Here is a 16,253-nt window from a genome sequence, read left to right on the forward strand (position 1 = left end):
AGGATCACTCACGTAAATTGGCATAATTTTCTGAGTTACCTACAGAGAATTAGACCCAGATTCGTGACGAGACAAGCAATGCTGTTTCTGCGCAAGCAATCCAAATCTAGCATCAACTTTACCATAGAGACTTTACTTGGCACAAAAACATGATAAGGAGAGGTTGCTACAGTAGTAAACAACTTCCAAGACACAAATATAAAACAAAGTACTGTAGCAAAATAACACATGGGTTATCTCCCAAGAAGTTCTTTCTTTTAGCCATTAAGATGGGCTCAGCAGTTTTAATGATGCACTCGCAAGAAATAGTATGTGAAGAAAAAGAGAGCATCAAGAGGCAAATTCAAAACACATTTAAGTCTAACATGCTTCCTATGCATAGGAATCTTGTAAATAAACAAGTTCATGAAGAGCAAAGTAACAAGCATAGGAAGATAAAACAAGTGTAGCTTCAAAAATTTCAGCACATAGAGAGGCATTTTAGTAACATGAAAATTTCTACAACCATATTTTCCTCTCTCATAATAACTTTCAGTAGCATCATGAGCAAACTCAACAATATAACTATCACATAAAGCTTTCTTATCATGAGTCTCATGCATAAAATTATCACTCTCCACATAAGCATAATCAATTTTATTAGTAATAGTGGGAGCAAATTCAACAAAGTAGCTATCATTATTATTCTCATCAAGTGTAGGAGGCATAGTATAATCACAACAAAATTTACTCTCCATAGTAGGTGGCACCAAAGGACCACTATCATTATAATTAGGAGGCAAAGTATCATCAAAGAAAATTTTCTCCTCAATGCTTGGGGGACTAAAAAGATCATGAAAACCAGCTTCCCCAAGCTTAGAACTTTCTATATTATTATCAACAATGGTGTTCAAAGCGTTCATACTAATATTACTACCAGGATGCAAATAAGATTCCATAGGTTTTTTAATTTTCGCATCAAACAATCCATGTTTTAAATCAGGAAATAGAATAAGAAGCTCATTGTTGTCCATTATGCCAAACTAGTGTAAACAAGAAACAAAAAGATGCAATTGCAGGATCTAAAGGAAATAGCTTCGAGCACAAACACAATGGCACCAGAAAAGTACTGTTACCTGGAACCGGAGTATGAGTGCCTTTTTACCTTTCCTCCCCGGCAACGGCGCCAGAAAAGGTGCTTGCTGTCCACAACTGGCGCGTGGTTGACGAGGGAGGAAATCCCTGTGTAGAAGCTTTTCGTTCCCCGGCAACGGCGCCAGAAAAAGTGCTTGATGTCTACGGGAGCTTCTATTCTTGTAGACAGTGTTGGGCCTCCAAGAGCAGAGGTTTGTAGAACAGCAGCAAGTTTCCCTTAAGTGGATACCCAAGGTTTATCGAACTCAGGGAGGAAGAGGTCAAAGATATCCCTCTCATGCAACCCCGCAACCACAAAGCAAGAAGTCTCTTGTGTCCCCAACACACCTAATAGGTGCACTAGTTCGGCGAAGAGATAGTGAAATACAGTGGTATGAATAAGTAGTAGCAACGAGCACCGTAAAAGTGCTTTGCCCGAGACAAGAACAAGCAAGTAGTAATGCAGCAAGTAGTAACACAGTAGAAACAAGTAAACAAGCAGCTGATAGCAGTATTTAGGAACAAGGCCTAGGGATTACACTTTCACTAGTGGACACTCTCAACATTGATCACATAACAGAATAGATAAATGCATACTCTACACTTTTGTTGGATGATGAACACATTGCGTAGGATTACACGAACCCTCAATGCCGGAGTTAACAAGCTCCACAATAATGCTCATATTTTAGTAACCTTTAGTGTAAGATAGATCAAAAGACTAAACCAAGTACTAGCATAGCATGCACACTCGTCACCTTCATGCATATGTAGGAGGAATAGATCACATCAATATTATCATAGCAATAGTTAACTTCGCAATCTACAAGAGATCATGATCATAGCATAAACCAAGTACTAACACGGTGCACACATCGTCACCTTTGCACACGTGCAGGAGGAATAAAACTACTTTAATAACACATCACTAGAGTAGCACATAGATAAATTGTGATACAAACACATTGCAATCATAAAGAGATATAAATAAGCACCTCACTATGCCATTCAACAAGTGAATAAGTATTCTGTGAAATATAGCCTAAGAGACCCACACGGTGCACACACTGTCACCTTTACACACGTGGGACAAGGAGTCTCCGGAGATCACATAAGTAAAACTCACTTGACTAGCATAATGACATCTAGATTACACGCATCATCATATGAATCTCAATCATGTAAGGCAGCTCATGAGATTATTGTATTGAAGCACATAGGAGAGAGATGAACCACATAGCTACCGGTACAGCCCCGAGCCTCGATGGAGAACTACTCCCTCCTCATGGGAGCAGCAGCGGGGATGAAGATGGCGGTGGAGATGGCAGCGGTGTCGATGGAGAAGCCTTCCGGGGGCACTTCCCCGCTCCGGCAGGGTGCCGGAACAGAGACTCCCGTCCCCCAGATCTTGGCTTCGCGATGGCGGCGGCTCTGGAAGGTTTTCCGTATCGTGGTTCTTCGCCTCGTGGTTTTTGCGACAGAGGCTTTATATAGGCGAAGAGGCGGCGCAGAGGGTCGAAGGGGTGGCCACACCATAGGGCGGCGCGGCCGTGGCCCTGGGCCGCGCCGGCCTATGGTCTGGGTGGCCTGTGGCCCCCCTCTGGTCCTTCTCGGGTGTTCTGGATGCTTCCGGTGAAAATAGGAACCTGGGTCTTCGTTTCGTCCAATTCCGAGAATATTTCTTTACTAGGATTTCTGGAACCAAAAACAGCAGAAAACAGGAACTGGCTCTTCGGCATCTTGTTAATAGGTTAGTTCCAGAAAATGCACGAATATGACATAAAGTGTGCATAAAACATGTAGGTATCATCAATAATATGGCATGGAACATAAGAAATTATCGATACGTCGGAGACGTATCAGCCTCTCGACGAGATCACAGCCGAAACCTTCGGCACCCCATTGTAACACGATATTTTCATAATCAAGATCAGACAAGCATGACGTAAGGTTGTGATGACCCACAAGTATAGGGGGTGTATCGTAGTACTTGCGATAAATAAGAGTGTCGAACCCAACGAGGAGCAGAAGGTGTTGACAAGCAGTTTCGATGAAGGGTTCACTGTAAATGCTCACAGACAAGTATTCAGGGGTTTTTGATATAGCAGATAAATAAAGTACAAGTAAATAAAATGCGACAGTAATAGTTGCAGCAAGTGGCCCAATCCTTTTTAGCACAAAGGACAAGCCGGTTTGTTTACTTATAATGACCAAACGTTCTTGAGGACACACGGGAATTTAGTCTAGTGCGTTCGCTTCATATAGCTGATTAATCTTCATTGTTTTGATAAGTGTTGTGTGGGTGAACCTATGCTAATGCACCGCCCTTCCTAGGACTAATACATACTTGTGATTATACCCCTTGCAAGCATCCGCAAATACAAGAAAGTAATTAAGATAAATCTAACCACAGCCTTAAACTCGAGATCCTCGCTATCCCTCCCGCATCGATATACCAACGGGGTTCAGGTTGCCGTCACTCCGGCAACCCCACAATTAGCAAACGAATACAAGATGTATTCCCCTAGGCCCATAAAGGTGAAGTATCATGTAGTCGACGTTCACATGACACCACTAGAAGAATAACACCACAACTTAAATATCATAACATTGAATATCAATCAACATAGTTCACTACTAACATTTAGACTTCACCCATGTCCTCAAGAACTAAACGAACTACTCACGAGACATCATATGGAACATGATCAGAGGTGATATGATGATGAATAACAATCTGAACATAAACCTTGGTTCAATGGTTTCACTCAATAGCATCAATAACAAGGAGTAATCAATACCGGAGAGTTTCCCCTATCAAACAATCAAGATTCAACCCTAGATGTTACAGCGGTGATGAGGTGCAGCGGTGGAGATGGCGGTGTCGATGGTGGAGATGATGGTGATGATGATCCCAATGAAGTCTAGCTCGATGACGATGACGATGGCGTCGATTTCCCCCTCCGGGAGGGAATTTCCCCGGCGGATTCCTGCCCGCCGGAGAGCTCTTTTCTCTCTGGTGTTTTCCGTCCCGCAGAGACGGCTCTGTCTCTTCGCGATTCTTCTCTGGAGCTTAGGTTTTCGGGACGAAGAAGTACGCGAAGGAGAGGCGGCCGAAGGGGGCTGTGGGCCCCCTACCCACAAGGCGGCGCGGCCAGGCCAGGGCCCGCGCCGGCCTATGGGGGGCCCATGGCGGCCCTCCTCGGTCCCTCCTTTTGGCTGGCTTCGTCTTCTGGAAAAATAAGATCTTCGGTGTAATTTCCGTCAATTGTTGATCTCCAAAAATATTGCATTCCGACGATGCTTTTTCCAGCAGAATCCCGACTCCGTGAATGATTCTCCAATAATCATGAAACATGCAAAATAGATGAAATAACATAAGTATCATCTCTAAATATGAAATATATCAATGAATAACAGTAAATTATGATATAAAATAGTGATGCAAAATGGACGTATCAGGGTGTTACCTCATCGAGGGCCCTGAACCTGGGTAAATTGCTCTCCCCGCTTGTCTGAGAACCGATGTCTCGTGTCAGCCTACAGGATTCCATCAACCCTAAGCCCCAATCGGAGGGCATTGCCGAGGAGTACCCTCGACACCCACTGTTGTTGAAAATGTTGCAAGTTCCTCTACCTCATTTACTCGTGAACATGCTAAACTTGTTGAGGAACATGTTCGTTTAAAAGAAGAACTATCTCTGTATGTTGATAACAATGAATATCTTGAATCTTTGGTAACCAAATATGGTCTCAACTATTATCCAAATGACTCGACTTGTGAACAAGCAACTATTCTTGAAGAAAATGCTAGCTAGGTTGACAGAGGAACTAGCCAAGTTCACCGCCTCCAAGAATAAGATGGGATTGGATGACTGATACGTCTCAAACGTATCTATAATTTCTTATGTTCCATGCTAGTTTTATGACAATACTCACATGTTTTATATACACTTTACATCATTTTGATGCATTTTCCGGTACTAACCTATTAACAAGATGCCGAAGCGCCGGTTCCCGTTTTCTGCTGTTTTTGGTTTCGTAAATCCTACACAGGATATATTCTCGGAATTGGACGAAACAAAAGCCCACGGTCTTATTTTCCACGGAGCCTTCCAGAACACCGAAGAGGAGACGAAGAGGGGCCACGAGGCGGCCACACCATAGGGGGGCGCGGCCCCACCCCTGGCCGCGCCGCCATATGGGGTGGGCCCCTCGGGCGTCCCCCGACTCTGCCCCTTCGCCTATATAATCCTTCCATCGCGAAAACCCTAGTACCGAGAGCCACGATACGAGAAAAGTTACTGAGACGCCGCTGCCGTCAACCCCATCTCGGGGGGTTCTGAACATCGCCTCCGGCACCCTGCCGGAGAGGGGAATCATCACCGGAGGGCTCTACATCACCATGCCCGCCTCCGGACTGCTGCGTGAGTAGTTCATCCTTGGACTATGGGTCCATAGCAGTAGCTAGATGGTTGTCTTCCCCTCTTGTGCTATCATGTTTAGATCTTGTGAGCTGCCTATCATGATCAAGATCATCTATTTGTAATGCTACATGTTGTGTTTGTTGGGATCCGATGAATATGGAATACTATGTCAAGTTGATTATCGACCTATCATATATGTGTTGTTTATGATCTTGCATGCTCTCCGTTGCTAGTAGAGGCTCGGCCAAGTTGATACTTGTGACTCCAAGAGGGCGTATTTATGCTCGATAGTGGGTTCATGCCTCCATTGAATCCGGGACAAGGTGACGTAAAGTTCTAAGGTTGTGGATGTGCTGTTGCCACTAGGGATAAAACATCAATGCTTTGTCTAAGGATATTTGTATTGTTTACATTACGCGCAGTACTTAATGCAATTGTCTGTTGTTTGCAACTTAATACTGGAAGGGGTGCGGATGCTAACCCGAAGGTGGACTTTTTAGGCATAGATGCATGCTGGATAGCGGTCTATGTTCTTTGTCGTAATGCCCTAAGTAAATCTCATAGTAGTCATCATGATATGTATGTGCATTGTTATGCCCCTCTCTATTTGTCAATTGCCCAACTGTAATTTGTTCACCCAACATGTTATTTATCTTATTGGAGAGACACCACTAGTGAACTATGGACCCCGGTCCATTCTTTTACATCTGAAATACAACCTACCGCAATCATTGTTCTCTCGTTGTTCTTTGCAAGCAAACATCATTCTCCACACCATACGTTTAATCCTTTGTTTACAAGCAAGTCGGTGAGATTGACAACCTCACTGTTAAGTTGGGGCAAAGTACTTTGATTGTGTTGTGCAGGTTCCACGTTGGCGCCAGAATCCCAGGTATTGCGCCGCACTACACTCCTTCACCAACAACCTTCACGTGGCCTTCATCTCCTATTGGTTCGATAACCTTGGTTTCTTACTGAGGGAAAACTTGCTGTTGTACGCATCACACCTTCCTCTTGGGGTTCCCAACGGACGTGTGCTTCACGCGCCATCAAGCATTTTTCTGGCGCCGTTGCCGGGGAGATCAAGACACACTGCAAGGGGAGTCTCTCACATCCAATCTCTTTACTTTGTTTATTGTCTTGCTTTATTTTATTTTCTGTCTTGTTTGCTTTCTTTATATCAAAAACACAAAAAAATTAGTTACTTGTTTTACTTTATTTAATTCGGTTTTGCTTTATTTATTTTTATTATTACTAAAATGAGTAATCCTGAAGTTGAAGTTCGTTCGTTTAAGAAACAAGGGGGAGAAAGTTTTAAAGATGCTTGGTATAGAATTAGTGATGCTCATCATAGGTGCACTAAGAAACACTCCACTATTATCCTCCTTAGGAACTTTTATGTTGGTATCTCTAGGTGGAATAGGTATGTTCTTGATACTCTTACGGGGGGTAATTTCCTAGGCACTCCTGCTTTAGAAGCTAGTTGTATTATTGAGAGTCTAGTTGGAATACCACCTGTTAATGAAGCTAAAATTGAAATCTCTATTGAGGATGTCATGAAAAAGTTGGAGGCCATAGAGAAAAATCTTCCAAGCGTTGAGACTAAATTGGGAATATTACTTGATAACACTGATAAACTTGATAAATCTCTAGGAGGAATTAATGAAAGAATTGCTGTTTTAGAAACTTGTGCTATCCATGACAATCAAACCCATAGGATTGGTGAACTTGAAGAAGCTATGAGAACCTTGGGTTCAACTTTTTCTCTTAAGTTTAAGGAGAAAGCTTATGTGGGTAAGGAGCAAAAGTTCATGTATGTCTCTAAGATGCCTAAGCCAAAGAATCATTATAAGCCTAAAATTGATAAAACCCTTAGTACCACTATGGGAAATTTAGATAATGGAGCATCTAAGATACCTATTGCGACAAGTTGTGTTTTTAAGGAAAATTATGATGTTGATGCTTCTTCTCTTGATGTTACTTGATTTACACTTTCTGCGCCTAGCTGAAAGGCGTTAAAGAAAAGCGCTTATGGGAGACAACCCATTATTTTATTTCTGCAATTTTTGTTTTATATTTGAGTCAAGGTGCTTGTTACTACTGTAGCAATACCTTTGTATCTTTATTTTATTGCATTGTTGTTCCAAGTAAAGTCTTTGATAGTAAAGTTGATACTAGATTTGGATTCCTGCGCAGAAACAGATTTCTACCTGTCACGAACTTGAGTAGATCTCTCTGTAGGAAACTCGTAAAATGCTGACAAAATTCATGCGTGATCCTCAGATATGTACGCAACTTTCCTTCAATTTGAGCTTTTTCATCTGAGCCTGTTAAGTGCCTCGAAAAAATTCGTCTTTACGGACTGTTCTGTTTTGACAGATTCTGCCTTTTATTTCGCATTGCCTCTTTTACTGTGTTGAGTGGATGTCTTTTTTCTATTAACTTTCAGTAGCTTTGGGTAATGTCCAGAAATGTTAATAATGATTGTGTCCTCTCTGAACATGTGAATTTTTTATTATGCACTAACCCTCTAATGAGATTGTTTTGAGTCTGGTGTGGAGGAAGTTTTCAAGGGTCAGGAGAGGAGGATGATATAATATGATCAAGAAGAGTGAAAAGTCTAAGCTTGGGGATGCCCCGTGGTTCATCCCCGCATATTTCAAGAAGACTCAAGCATCTAAGCTTGGGGATGCCCAAGGCATCCCCTTCTTCATCGACAACTTATCAGGTCACCTCTAGTGAAACTATATTTTTATTCCGTCACATCTTATGTTCTTTACTTGGAGCGTCTGTTTGTTTTTGTTTGAATAAAATCGGATCCTAGCATTCATTGTGTGGGAGAAAGACACGCTCCGTTTTTTCATATGAACACTGGTGTTCTTAGCTTTACTTTAATGTTCATGGCGGAGTTGAAAGCCGCTTCGTTGATTGCTATTTGGTTGGAAACAGAAAATGCTTCATGTGGTAAATGGTATATTGTCTTGAATAATTTGATACATGGCAATTGTTTTGAGCTCTCGTAGATCATGTTTAAGCTCTTGCATCATGTGGTGTTGAACCTATTAGTGGAGAATTACTGTAGAGCTTGTTGAAATTTGGTTTGCATGATTGGTCTCTCTAAAAGTCTAGATATTTTCTGGTAAAAGTGTTTGAGCAACAAGGAGACAGTGTAGAGTCTTATAATGCTTGCAATATGTTCTTATGTAAGTTTTGCTGTACCGGTTCATACTTGTGTTTGCTTCAAATAACCTTGCTAGCCAAAGCCTTGTATTGAGAGGGAATGCTTCTCGTGCATCCAAAAACCTTGAGCCAAAGCCTTGTATTGAGAGGGAATGCTTCTCGTGCATCCAAAAACCTTGAGCCAAAACTCATGCCATTTGTGTCCACCATAACTACCTATATGTGGTATTTCTCTGCCATTCCAAGTAAATTGCTTGCGTGCTACCTTTAAAATTTCATTCCTTGTCTTTGCAATACATAGCTCATGGGAAAATAGCTTAAAAACTATTGTGGTATTGAATATGTCGCTTATGTATCTTATTTCTTATAAGTTGCTTGTTGAGCGGTAACCATGTTTCGGGGACGCCATCAACTCGTTACACCTTTGTTGAATATCATGTGAGTTGCTATGCATGTTTGTCTTGTCCGAAGTAAGGGTGATTTATCATGATTAAATGGTTTGAGTATGCATATTGTTAGAGAAGAACATTGGGCCGCCAACCAAAGCCATGTATCATGGTGGAAGTTTCAGCTTGGACATTAATCCTCAATCTCTTATGAGAATATTATCTGTGGTTGAATGCTTAAGCATTAAAAAGAGGAGTCCATTATCTGTTTTCTATGTTGTCCCGGTATGGATGTCCTCAAGTTGAGATCTATCAAAATTGAGAGATCAAATGCGATCTATCTCCTTGGACCTTTGTACGAAGTGGCATAGAGGTACCCCTTTGTGACACTTGGTTGAAACATATGTAATGCAATGATAATCCATGGAAATCCGAGCTAATTAGGACAAGGTGCGGGCACTATTAGTATTCGATGCATGAGGCTTGCAACTTATAGGAGTTTTTATGCATAACACATATGAATTATTACTACCGTTGACAAAATTGTTTCCATGTTTTCAAAATAAAAAGCTCTAGCACATGAGTAATCCCTGCTTCCCTCTGCGAAGGGCCTTTATTTTACTTTATGTTGAGTCAGTTTACCTACTTCTTTATATCTTAGAAGCAAACACTTGTGTCAACTGTGTGCATTGATTCTTACATACTTGCTTATTTGCACTCATCATATTACTTTGTGTTGACAATTATCCATGAGATATACATGTTGAAAGTTGAAAGCAACTGTTGAAACTTAAATCTTCCTTTGTATTGCTTCAAAACCTTCTATTAAGAATCTATTGCTTTATGAGTTAACTCTTATGCAAGACTTGTTGATGCTTGTCTTGAAAGTACTATTCATGAAAAGTCTTTGCTATATGATTCGAGTTGTTTAGTCATTATCTATTTGTTAACAAACTATAGACCATTGCTTCGAATCACTTCATTCATCTCATATGCTTTACAATAGTATTGATCAAGATTATGATAGTAGCATGTCACTTCAGAAATTATCCTTGTTATCGTTTACCTACTCGAGGGCGAGTAGGAACTAAGCTTGCGGATGCTTGATACGTCTCAAACGTATCTATAATTTCTTATGTTCCATGCTAGTTTTATGACAATACTCACATGTTTTATATACACTTTACATCATTTTGATGCATTTTCCGGTACTAACCTATTAACAAGATGCCGAAGCGCCAGTTCATGTTTTCTGATGTTTTGGTTTCAGAAATCCTACACGGAAATATTCTCGGAATTGGACGAAACAAAAGCCCACGGTCTTATTTTCCACGGAGCCTTCCGAACACCGAAGAGGAGACGAAGAGGGGCCACGAGGCGGCCACACCATAGGGGGGCGCGGCCCCACCCCTGGCCGCGCCGCCATATGGGGTGGGCCCCTCGGGCGTCCCCCGACTCGCCCCTTTGCCTATATAATCCTTCCGTCGCGAAAACCCTAGTACCGAGAGCCACGATACGAGAAAAGTTACCGAGACGCCGCCGCCGTCAACCCCATCTCGGGGGTTCGAAGATCGCCTCCGGCACCCTGCCGGAGAGGGGAATCATCACCGGAGGGCTCTACATCACCATGCCCGCCTCCGGACTGATGCGTGAGTAGTTCATCCTTGGACTATGGGTCCATAGCAGTAGCTAGATGGTTGTCTTCTCCTCTTGTGCTATCATGTTTAGATCTTGTGAGCTGCCTATCATGATCAAGATCATCTATTTGTAATGCTACATGTTGTGTTTGTTGGGATCCGATGAATATGGAATACTATGTCAAGTTGATTATCGACCTATCATATATGTGTTGTTTATGATCTTGCATGCTCTCCGTTGCTAGTAGAGGCTCTGGCCAAGTTGATACTTGTGACTCCAAGAGGGAGTATTTATGCTCGATAGTGGGTTCATGCCTCCATTGAATGCTGGGACGATGATGAGAAAGTTCTAAGGTTGTGGATGTGCTCGTTGCCACTAGGGATAAAACATCAATGCTTTGTCTAAGGATATTTGTATTGTTTACATTACGCGTGCATACTTAATGCAATTGTCCGTTGTTTGCAACTTAATACTGGAAGGGGTGCGGATGCTAACCCGAAGGTGGACTTTTTAGGCATAGATGCATGCTTGGATAGCGGTCTATGTTCTTTGTCGTAATGCCCTAAGTAAATCTCATAGTAGTCATCATGATATGTATGTGCATTGTTATGCCCTCTCTATTTGTCAATTGCCCAACTGTAATTTGTTCACCCAACATGTTATCTATTATATTATTAAAACACAAGACAACTAATGGCTTAGATTAAGCCGCTAAGCGTAAACGGTTGAGATTAAAAATAACTATTACCGAAATCATAACCCCTCAGAGATAAAATAACGTAGGGTCAACAGAAGATATTTTTTATGCGTGCAAACAGACCACCTAGGGTTGAAACTCTTTGGGTTCTTTCCCCAACTGTACAACATCTAGAAGCCTTGCGCCGCCCCACCACTCATCCTGCTCTTGGCAGCATCAAGATGAATGATCAGAGGGGTTTCGCGAGATCAGGCGTCAATCGACAGTCACGGACTTGCGGACCATCAGCGGTGGCCGGAATCTTGGGAAGACAGCTTCAAATCGTTTCTATACTTTTCGGTATGCTGGTCGCTGGGGCAAGTAATCCGATCCGGCAGTCTTTTTCTATGTATGTGCCGATCTTGCACGGAGGCTACATCCTGAGAAGCCTCCGATTGATTCATGCAATACCGGTGGCTGATCAAATCGCGGGTAAGCAATGCCCTCTGTATTTTCTAATCGAATACAAAGTTGCTTAATGTGTTGATTGTCTCGCGTCACCACATGGCTCCACGCCTCCACTGATGGTATAACCATAACCTTGGACGGTTCAGCTGCATGGATGGTAGGGGTCTAGCTACTTAATCTTTCAGTTATGGCTTCCCCACATAAAGAAGTAGAGAGATGAATCTTTGTACATATGTGCTAAAATTGATCCTGTTATTATTGGATAATAACTATGCTGCGCTTTTTGCTCTTGCCAACAAATTATATGCAACATAATTTTTACTAATGTTATCCCTTTCTTCAGGTTGTCTGAAGGAGCCGAGGCAAAAGGATTAGATTTTTAACTGCATGTCTGCTCTAATGCAGTTGTAAGCATCCCAAATTTTGCACGCATCTCAAAAAAGTGCAGTTCCTCCTTACAGTTGGAATTATAGAAAAACAATTCTAAATGCTTAATACAACTTTGTTTTTTCAGATCTAACAGCTTCCCTGCATTACATTCGATATAACATAGCTTTCTTGGCATCTCTCCTAAAGAATTATGAGATTCATGCAGGTCAAAGCTCTCTGATCTTTTCACAGTCTATGTATAAGCTTATGGATTTTCTAAATTTCTATAAACTAAAAATGCTATCTAATGGTGCTTACTATTTATAAGCAAGATTGATGGCAAATATGGTGCTAGATCTAATGGTTTTTCCTTTTTATGTGGCCTGGTTTTGGAATACATCTCAGACAAGATGTGTGATAGTCATCTGATGAAAGGGTTGTCTTATACATAACCTTTTGCAAGAAGAAATAAAGCTTTTATATTTAAAAAATAAAATCAGTGACTCTGAAGTCTGATTGAAAAGATTTTGGTAGCTGGGTTTTTCTGTAATCTCTACTTAGAGAATTTGTTTTTTGGAAAAATACTACAATTCAAATACTGATATACATATATCCAAATAATATGAACAATTTGAAGGTACAAGCTTCCAATTGTCATATATCCAGTTTAGGGTCATAGAGAGGAGACTTGATTCGTCTACACAAAGGAGAGGTGACTAGGAAATGGACGGATCAGTGGATATCACCAACGTGGAGGCGGACATACCCGATGGATGGCGGCATGGATGTCTTGGCCAGTTTTTACCATCTAAATCTTGGTAGACGATCCGGTCTAAGATGAGAATAGAAAGCACACTTTCAGGGAGTTTGAGAAATGCTAATCGGACTATCTGACAAGGTTATCTTGGATGTCCATCTTTGATCTTACAAAAAATATCCATATTCCTTTAGAAATTTTTTAAAAGTTAACTGCAGAGTATGCCTGGTGATTTGGTAATAGTGTGTCTCCGGTTAATTCACAGCCATCCTTTTCCAGGAACGTACCTTGAGATGCATCTAAATTTTTTCCCACTATTGCCTAAATTTTGAGCAATTTATATCATGAAGAGTCACCTTACTAAATCTCTCCCTTCATTGTTGCATGGATATGAGCGATCGGCTAAATCATACAAGGATGGTTCTTCATATCTAGGTCTGTACAACAGGATTATAGCGTGCATGAACAATGTATCGATACCTTTCACTATGCAGACACATATGAACATAATATGTTTTCCAGTATTTTAAGATTTACTCCACAATGTCTCCAACCATGAAGCTGAACTATATATTACATGAATATGTCTAATCTTCTCTATCTGCGTTCAGGTTTACAACTGTCTACATCTCATTCCCCAAAGTGTGTTCATTTAGACTATTAGTACATACTAATAAAATTTTCATTGCTCCATGCTTCTCTCGATTATTGCTTTCTGATTTCCATCATATTGTATTAAGCTTCAGTACAGCATACTACTACCATACAATGTATTCATAGCTGATGAATGCTTTGTCATTGTGCAGCTATCGTCAAAGAATTAGAAATTATGCATTTATAGACCGTTTTGGAACCATTATGGCTGATATAACTTTAGTGATAAAATTGTTTGTGCGAGTTATTACTATACAAAGAAATATTGTCAGGTCCATGGCAATTGCTTCATAAACCCTGATCAGAACTTTCTGTTCCGAGGCAGCAATCTTGCTATGTAAAGATAAAACAGTTTTGCATTCTTTGTATTTCAGCTGCTGGAGAAATTTAACCCGTGAAACAGTGACCAGCCTTGACAACCAAAGAAAAGCCACGGCATTTTCTCTCATGTATGTCCTTTTCTTGGTTGTATCTGGTGTTATTAGAGAGCAGAAACAATCACATATATCAGGTGTTACATTCAATTTGATGCCGTGCATCAAACAATTATATTCCTTTAGAAGATGTGTGAGAAAACAAGACTATATGTATTTGGAGTATGTTGTAGTGATGTTAACATTGGGGAGCCATTTTGGATGATGCAACTTTGGTATTGCAACATTTATTATATTAGTACTGCTGTAATAAGTATTATAATTTTCTGCACAGTTTTAGCCATTTATTTTCTAAACTTAAACGCAGGAGTTCTAGCCATTTAGATTGTATGTGCCACAACAATCCTATTATCAGACAATCACTTACTCATAGAAAACCCTTTTCGTTCCGCTTAACCCTATGCTACGTACTACAGTAGTAGGTAGATAGCATAACTCTATGTAAATAAGTTTTGTATAACAAATTTACCATGCAAAAATCAACACTACAATATCCGTTCTTCACTACAATGCAATATGAGTGTTCATATAAGGTATTTTTACTACAAACTCAATAACTTTTACAAACTTTTACATGTACTTTAGGCAAGTACAATAAAATAAATATAAATCTAGCCGCGCAAATGCGCGGGTAACCCTGCTAGTTTATCTTATTGGAGAGACACCACTAGTGAACTGTGGACCCCGGTCCATTCTTTTACATCTGAAATACAACCTACTGCAATCATTGTTCTCTGTTGTTCTTTGCAAGCAAACATCATTCTCCACACCATACGTTTAATCCTTTGTTTACGACAAGCCGGTGAGATTGACAACCTCACCGTTAAGTTGGGGCAAAGTATTTTGATTGTGTTGTAGCAGGTTCCACGTTGGCGCCGGAATCCCCGGTGTTGCACCGCACTACACTCCTTCACCAACAACCTTCACGTGGCCTTCATCTCCCATCGGTTCGATAACCTTGGTTTCTTACTGAGGGAAAACTTGCTGATGTACGCATCACACCTTCCTCTTGGGGTTCCCAACGGACGTGTGCTTCACGCGCCATCAATGACCTCTTGAGTAAGCAAAGGTCTAACAATCAGAAGTATGGACTTGGGTATGCTCCCAAGCCCCACAAGAAGAACAACTACAGGAAGGAGAAACCCGCTCAAGAAAAGAACAAGAAGGTCACTAATGATGGCAAAGCCCCAAAGGGCAAATCCACTAGTGGTGACCGCACGGGACCTAACAATCACTATGCTTTATTTGTAGATTATGTCGTCGTGGTGAACAGACAGATGCCATAGGATGGCTTAAGTTGGGGCCGAATGGACGCTAGAGGATTCGGGGGAGGGTTTGTGATTAGATGGGATGAACTTCCGGATGGTTTCCTCAAGAACCTAGCCAAGGCTAGAGGTTGAAGAAGAAAGACACAAGGAAGAACTCGCTCTAGATCATCTTCTTTATTGATCTCCACAGGTTACAAGTTTGTGCTTACAGGATTTCTCTCTCTGCTCATCGCTCCCGAGTACGGGTGTGCCCCCTCTCCTTATATAGGGGAGAGGGTGGCTTACAGGGGAAGAAACCCCAATGGCATCTTTGACTAGACAAACTACTTTACAAAGTTACTTTAATCATAGATGACACCGGGGTCTTCTTTAATCGGGGAGGCTGACGTCCTCCGGCTTCTTTCATCGTCATCCTCCTCTTTATCGTCAGGCCTTCGTTTAAAGCTACTTTGCTTAGCTCATCTTTGTCCTCTAGCTCTGGAGAGAATCTTTGACCAGTCCTGCCGACATGCTCTTCTTTCCGGTATCCCGGTGTCTTCTTTACCCGGTTCCGGTATACCCGGAGCTGGACCTGGACGCCTTCACCGGCGTGCGCGAAGGGGCTGAAATCGACCTGGACCCGGTCCTCACCGCTAAGCGGCAGGATCGAGCGTACCACATCGTGGAGTACGCTGATATGCGCACCTTCATCCCCCCTCCTGCAGACGTCAAGGACTATCTGAGCGACGAGGAGGAGGGTGAAGACGCTGATGAGGCCGGAGCCGGTGACGCGCCTCCAGAGGGTCCTGAAGCCAACGACGCTCCTCCCGAAGCCCCTGTTGCCAGAATGTTGCCTGTTATCTGATTGCCTGTGATATGCTTGCCCTGTTCAACTTGGAAACAC

This window comes from Lolium rigidum, chromosome 1 (genome assembly GCF_022539505.1).
Source record: "Lolium rigidum isolate FL_2022 chromosome 1, APGP_CSIRO_Lrig_0.1, whole genome shotgun sequence".
In the NCBI taxonomy this organism is placed as follows: Eukaryota; Viridiplantae; Streptophyta; class Magnoliopsida; order Poales; family Poaceae; genus Lolium; species Lolium rigidum.